Raw genomic sequence first — 8,063 nt, forward strand, 5'->3', positions numbered from 1 at the left:
ACCGAATCGATAGACGTGAGTTTGAGTGAACTCCAGGAGCTGGTGTTGGACAGGGAGGCCTGGCGTGCTGCAATTCATGGAGTCGCAAACAGTCGGACCTGACTGAGAGACTGAACTGAACTGAACTAACATCCTCATTTGGCCCTTTACTTCTTAGGTATATAGCTGTAGTTCATCATATTAAATCCCTCTTTTAATGTAACTGGTATTGTTTCTGTCTCCTGGGTCAACCCTAATTGTGAAATTCAAAGAACCCATTTCCTTAAGAACATGGTCCCTGGAGTCTGACCGTTTGAATCTCATCTCCTCCACTTAGTAGTTGTATAAAGTTAGTTGGGAAGTTAGTTCACCTTTCTGTGTCTCTGTTCTCATATGTTAACTTGGGATGATAGTACCTATACTGTAAGGTTGTTGGGAGAATTAAATAAGTCAATATATGTCAAGTATTAGAGGGATATCTAACACATAGATGCAGTATTAAAATTTTAGCTATTCTTCTCCCAGGATGAACCACGTACACTCAGAAACAAGGCTCTCACATGTGGTGCACTAAAAGGGAAGAAGTAATGATAATAATTTAAGGTGCTATTTTCTATTCTTTAATTGAAGATCTGAGGTTTTTGCAATTTGCTGTGGTCCAGTCAAGAAAGTGAGAACACTTAACTGTCTATAATTGAGGGAAAAAGAGGAGCAAATGGCAACAAAATTAAATGGAGACATTCTCTATCTCTAATGCTATAAAAATGCAAACTGCTTCCTGAGTACAGGGTTCAGAGATGGTAAAAGAGGTGTCATTCCCCAGCTCTCTCCTTAAAGCAGTATGTTCTCCTAATGCACCAGGACGATGATGGGAAAGAGAATGACTTGAATTTGGAATTGAGTTCTGAATACAGCTCTGCCATCTTCTACCTCTGAAACTGACAGTTAACTAACTGCTCAGCCTCAGATTCCTCAGAGCCACACAGCTCTGGCACTTAGTAGGCAGTCAAGAAATAGCATTGTCTTTTCTCCTTTCAGTGAATATCCCCCAGATAAATTCACTTGTCCAGTTTCACCTTGTGCTATTTCTTTTGCTTTTCTGTATCAATTCAATATAACATGATTGCTCCTTCCCCCGTATCAGTCAAAGGAGAGCCTGCAGAATCTCAATGATGAGTACAAATTAGGTTTCGAAGATCTAAAATTGGTCTGGTTCCTGCAATGTTACCTTGGGGACGGGGAGAATTCAGCTCACTAAAGGCTGATGGAACTTTAATATGGACATGTGGGCACTCAGGTGCATCCTCGCTTTCAAAGAAGTTTCTCTGGTGCTTACTATGCCAGCTACATGAATGATGAGACAAGAAGGTAAGGACTGAGATTCAGTCCTAGTAAGTAGGACTAGAAAGTACTGTTTCCTAGGCACACGACATTTTTTTGAACTAAGGTGTTCAATTATTAGGCAAATCCATGGAAGAGGGTTTCTTTAAAACAGCTGGAAACTTAGACAAAAGATTTGCAATGGGGCTTCCAGACAACCTGACCAGAGCAGTGATCCTAAGACTTGGTCCAAAAAAGGGACAGTAAACACACAAAAGACAAATAGAAGGGAGTGGATGATCACAACAAAAGAGCTTCTGAAATAAAATTCAAAGAGAGGACGAGGCTAGTATGTCCGCTAATCAGCCAGAGAAAGAACAGAAACCCTCCTTCTAAATTCAACCCTAAACAGCTCCCAGCTGTAAATAAATAGAAATGGATGATTGATTTCTGTATTATGACCCAATTAATTTCTCTTCCACAGAAAGAAAAATTGTCTACTCTTGATCTTAAAGTATTTTTGATTGTTCAGAAACCATGTTAGAGGCCAAAAGAAATTTCTATGTAAATACTCTGATAAAAATCATGAACAACAGCATGACAAAAAGAATCGGGCACAAATTAGTAATTCTAGATCAGAACACATTCCAACCATCTTACAAGTTGTTTTCCAGTGAAAGTGAAAGTGAAAGTATAGTCGCTCAGTCGTATCCGACTCTTTGCCACCCCAAGGGCTGTAGCCTACCAGGCTCCTCTGTCCATGGGATTTTTCCAGGCAATAGTACTGGAGTGGATTACCATTTCCTTCTCCAAGGGATCTTCCCGACCCAGGGATCGAAGCCGGGTCTCCCACATTGTAGACAGACGTTAACCATCTGAGCCACCAGGGAAGTCCAATTAGCCCTCACTAATTGGAATGAAAAAAACAAAGCATCTACTATAAACTCAACTTCAGAAACAATCTTAGGTTTTGATTTTTTCTTCTAGATAATGGGATATAAATCAGAGATTATGTACTACAGATTAATTCTATAAAGAAAGCAAAATATTAATTTTTTTTATTTTGTATTGGGGGCTTCCCCAGACAGTAAAGACAGTAAAGACTCTGCCTGCAATGTGGGAGACCTGGGTTTGATCCCTGGGTTGGGAAGATTCCCTGGAGGAGGGCATGACAACCCACTCCAGTATTCTTGCCCAGAGAAGCCGTATGAACAGAGGATCCTGGCAGGCTGCAGTCCATGGGATTGCACAGAGTTGGACACGACTGAGCAACTATGCACAGCACATTTTGTATTGGGGTATAGCCAATTAACAATGTTGTGAAAGTTTCAGATGTCTAGCAAAGGGACTCAGCCATACATATACATGTATCCATTCTCCCCAAAACTCCCCTCCTACCCAGGCTGCCAAATACCATTGAGCAGAGTTCCCCGTGCTGTACAGTAGGTCCTTGTTGATTATCCATTTAAATATAGCAGAGTGTATAAGTCCATCCAAACCCCCTAACTATCCCTTTCCCCCATCCTTCCCCACTGGCAACCATAAATTCATCCTCTAAATCTGTGAATCTGTAGTGTTGCCCAATGTATACAGACACAAAACTGTCTCTTCACCATTTATCTGCAAATTATGACCTGAGAGAAAAATACTGCCCTTAAACTAAATCCAGCTCTCCAGTCAGCTACCTCTTTTCGGGAATAAAGTTTTATTGGAACATACTTGCATACATCTTTGTTTACATATGCTGTACACTAGCAGACTTAAGGAAATGGCAACTCACTCCAGTGTTCTTGCCTGGAGAGTCCCAGGGACGGGAAGCCTGGTGGGCTGCCATCTATGGGGTCGCACAGAGTTGGACACGACTAAAGCGACATAGCAGCAGCAGCAGCAGACTTGAGTAGCTGCTACCCAGACTGTGTGACTTAGATATTTTACTGTGGCCCTTTAGAGAAAAAGTTTTTTCACTCATGTCCGACATTGTTGCACAGATACTATCCTTTAATCAGCTGCAAAGGAACAGGGGATATGATCCTCCTAACTCAAACTATATCAAAAATGTAGCTCCTAGAAGCAAAGAAGAGGCTACATATCAAGTCTTCTCTTTAAGCCAAGTTCTAGTTACACTGTGCCTAGGAATTTGGAGAGAAGAGGCTACATATCCAGTCTTCTCTTTAAGCCAAGTTCTAGTTACATTGTGCCTAGGAATTTGGAGAGATGGTTATCATGCTACTGCTGCTGCTGCTAAGTCGCTTCAGTTGTGTCCGACTCTGTGTGACCCCATAGACAGCAGTCCACCAGGCTCCCCTGTCCCTGGGATTCTCCAGGCAAGAATGCTGGAGTGGGATGCCATTTCCTTCTCCAATGCATGAAAGTGAAAAGTGAAAATGAAATCTCTCAGTTGTATCTGACTCTTCGCGACCCCATGGACTGTAGCCCACCAGGCTCTTCCATCCATGGGATTTTCCAGGCAAGAATACTGGAGTGGGTTGCCATTGCCTTCTCTGATGGTTATCATGACTAGTAGATAAATATACCTTACTGAAGCCCAAGAACTAAGTTAGTCCTAGAGACATAATGGAGATTAAGAAGACTGCTCTTCATTTATCCAAAACTAGTAATGGGGGAAAAACATTCTGTGTAATTGTCATTGTTCAGTGCACTGCAAATAGACATTGAGTTCACACACCAAGTGTGTTTTCTCTAAACATCACCTCTAAGTACAATCTGTAGTATCCTTCGAGGAAACTTGTGGTTTATTTTACAGAAATTCCTAGAATAATTCCTATCTTCATAATATATAACACTCATTCACAAACTTGGCTACTTGAACAATTTCCCAGTATTTTCAGGGAGCGTGATGAGACTTTTATTATTATTATTACCTACTGCTTAAAATAACATTATTATTATCTATTGAGAAAAGAATTCTTGGAGGATAGAAAAGCAGAAGATGGTGGGAAACAAGCTTAGTCTTTAAATTTGCGTTCCTTTTTATAGACAATATTGATCAAAGGGCTTTGTTAGGTAGACCTAAGGAACCCATAATAGTTACGTTTATCTTAAATTGTGACATTGAAAAATTACTCAAACTGTATTCCTCCATGTTTCTGCAAAAAATAAGCTAGGAAATAAAAATACATTAATCAAAATAATCATCTTTTCAAGAGAGATTATATTTTACCCACAAAAGAGGGACAAACAGTATAAAGAAAACTGATGTATAAAATATTGACAGTGCAAGTTTATCTAAAGAAATATGAACAATTATCAAATGTGCCAAAAATTAAACTTTCACAAAAATATATATGAGACTTTCATGAAGTTGAAGAGTACAAATCTGATTTATCAAAAGCTCAAAGTATAAAGATAAACCTGATTTATCAAAAGCTTAAAGTATAAAGTTATCAATGTCAAGAAAGTCTTAAAATCAGATAGATTTGGGGCATAAGCCCCAAGAGTTCCACTCTGGTTTTATCTTCACTTCTACATCTTGGAGCCATACAGAATAAGCAGCAGGGGACTGCCTATAAGCAAGAAGGGTGAAAATTCAGAAAGTATTCCTCAACTAAGCTAAATAAGGAAACAGTAAGACAGAAAAGAAAAAAAAGAAAAATTTTAAAACATGAGCACCAAAGAGAGGGCTGCAGCGTATTATAAAAACATGCACTGAGAGAAGATATATCCTGCACTTAGCAACTACGTATTTACAAGCATGTGAATGCAGAAACACCAAAAACTCATAAATTGAAACAAGAACTAAAGGAGCTCAGGGATCGACAGTAGAACATAGAGCAAAACTAGGTGGGTAGGAGGGAGCTCCGAGAGCATGACAAGTGACCAAGAACAGTGGCTGACTGCAATGGAATTGAACAATTCATGAGATGGTATCAAATTCACTTTTTCGAAAGTCTCTTTTCCTTATACTATTCTGATGGTCAAGAAAGTAAACTGCAAATCACTGTTCACTCTAACATCTCCGGATTCAAGTTCTTTCATCCATCCACATTCATGTAACACTTACTTGTTAAACATCTATTATTACTTATAGAGTAATTATTATTTATTAAACATTAGTTGTAATAGATAGTCACCATCATTCTAATTTTATATTACATTACTACCAAATGATCAAATATATCACAGATTGCATCATTGGTCCCAATTCTTCACATTTCTCTGGATCAACACTCTTGGCCTGGTAACTTCGTAGCTCCTGCTAAAGGAAGACTGTATCCCCTTCTTTGACTAGTCACGTGAATTGCTTTGGACACTGAATGTTAACAGATATAAGCAGAGGCTTAAAATTCATCTGCATGGATCTTTATGCTTGTCTTGCACTTCCTTTCCAAACAAACAACAAAAAAAGCACATGCCTCTGCTCACCTGCTATTGCAAGGAAGATGAGACACACACTAACAGACTGACCTCACAGAGAAAGTCACCACAATTATCCTAAAGGTCCTTAGTAACAGTTGGATTTTTGGAAGCCATTGAGTTTGTTTGTTTGTTTTGAAGTTTTTTGCTTTATTTTGGATTTTGGTTTTGTTTTTTAGCACTAGGACATTTTTATTTTGGGGGAGTATAGTTGCTTTACACTGCAGTGTCCTTCTCTGTTATAAAACAAAGTGAAGCAGCCACACGTATTCACATATACCCTCTTTTTTTGGATTTCCTTGCCATCTAGGTCATGACAGAGAACTTACTAGAGATCCCTGTGTTGTACATTAGTTTCTCATAAATTACCTATTTTATACATGGAAGTCGGAAGTGTTAGTCACTCAGTCACGTACAACTCTTTGCAACCCCATGGACTGTAGTCCACCAGGCTCCTCTACCCATGAGGTTTCTAGGCAAGAATACAGAGGGAAGTTCCCATTCCCTTCTCCAGGGGATCTTCCCTACCCAAGGATTGAACCTGGGTCTCCTGCATTGCAGGCAGATTCTTTCCTGTCTGAGCTACCAAGGAGGCAGTATATATATGTTAATCCAAATCTCCCAATTCATACCCCCTTGGCATCCACATACTCATTCTCTATATCTGTGTCTCCATCTCTGCTTAATGCTCAAAATTCTCCAAGCCAGGATTCAGCAATATGTGAACCGTGAACTTCCTGATGTTCAAGCTGGTTTTAGAAAAGGCAGAGGAACCAGAGATCAAATTGCCAACATCCTCTGGATCATGGAAAAAGCAAGAGAGTTCCAGAAAAACATCTATTTCTGCTTTATTGACTATGCCAAAGCTCTTGACTGTGTGGATCACAATAAACCGTGGAAAATTCTGAAAGAGATGGGAATACCAGAACACCTGATCTGCCTCTTGAGAAATTTGTATGCAGGTCAGGAAGCAACAGTTAGAACTGGACATGGAACAACAGACTGGTTTCAAATAGGAAAAGGAGTTCATCAAGGCTGTATATTGTCACCCTGTTTATTTAACTTATATGCAGAGTACATCATGAGAAACACTGGACTAGAAGAAACACAAGCTGGAATCAAGATTGCCGGGAGAAATATCAATAACTTCAGATAGCAGATGACACCACCCTTATGGGCAGAAAGTGAAGAGGAACTCAAAAGCCTTTAGATGAAAGTGAAAGTGGAGAGTGAAAAAGTTGGCTTAAAGCTCAACACTCAGAAAACGAAGATCATGGCATCTGGTCCCACCACTTCATGGGAAATAGATGGGGAAACAGTGTCAGACTTTATTTTTCTGGGCTCCAAAATCACTACAGATGGTGACTCCAGCCATGAAATTAAAAGACGCTTACTCCTTGGAAGGAAAGTTATGACCAACCTAGATAACATATTCAAAAGTAGAGACATTACTTTGCCAACAAAGGTTCGTCTAGTCAAGGCTATGGTTTTTCCTGTGGTCATGTATGGATGTGAGAGTTGGACTGTGAAGAAGGCTGAGCGCCGAAGAATTGATGCCTTTGAACTGTGGTGTTGGAGAAGACTCTTGAGAGTCCCTTGGACTGCAAGGAGATCCAACCAGTTCATTCTGAAGATCAGCCCTGGGATTTCTTTGGAAGGACTGATGCTGAAGCTGAAACTCCAGTACTTTGGCCACCTCATGCGAAGAGTTGACTCATTGGAAAAGACTCTGATGCTGGGAGGGATTGAGGGCAGGAGGAGAAGGGGACGACAGAGGATGAGATGGCTGGATGGCATCACTGACTCGATGGACATGAGTCTGAGTGAACTCCGGAAGTTGGTGATGGACAGGGAGGCCTGGCGTGCTGCAATTCATGGGGTCGCAAAGAGTCGGACACGACTGAGTGACTGATCTGATCTGATCCCATTTTTCTAGATTCCACATATATGCATAATATACAGTATTTATTTTTCTCCTTCTAACTTATTTCACTCTGTATAATAGTCTCTAGGGTTCATCCCTGTCTCTGCAAATGACACAATTTCATTCATTTTAATGATTGAATAATAGTCCATTGTATATATGTACCACATCTTCTTTATCCACTCCTCTGTCAATGGATACTTAGATTGCTTCCATGTCCCTGGTTATTGTAGACAGCACTGCAATACACATCAGGCTGCATGTATCTTTTTGAATTACACTTTTCTCTGGGTATACGTCCAGGAGTGGAATTGCTGGGCCTGTGGTAGTTTTTTGGTTTTTTTTTTTTTTTAAGTTTTTTAAGGAACCACAGTACTGGGACAGAAACAGAAATGTAGATCAATGGAACTGATAAAGTCCTGAGATAAACCCACACATTTATGGGCACCTAATCCAGAGAAGGCAA

At 40.0% G+C, this 8,063-nt stretch overlaps 1 protein-coding gene across 1 annotated transcript in view; it reads right to left on the bottom strand.

The window, feature by feature from the left end:
• NELL1 (NEL-like 1 (chicken)) overlaps window positions 1-8,063 on the bottom strand; it is a 1,067,650-nt gene that overhangs the window by 447,379 nt on the left and 612,208 nt on the right. The window lies entirely within an intron of this gene.

This window comes from Bison bison, unplaced genomic scaffold (genome assembly GCF_000754665.1).
Source record: "Bison bison bison isolate TAMUID 2011002044 unplaced genomic scaffold, Bison_UMD1.0 scf7180017864388, whole genome shotgun sequence".
Classification (NCBI taxonomy): domain Eukaryota; kingdom Metazoa; phylum Chordata; class Mammalia; order Artiodactyla; family Bovidae; genus Bison; species Bison bison.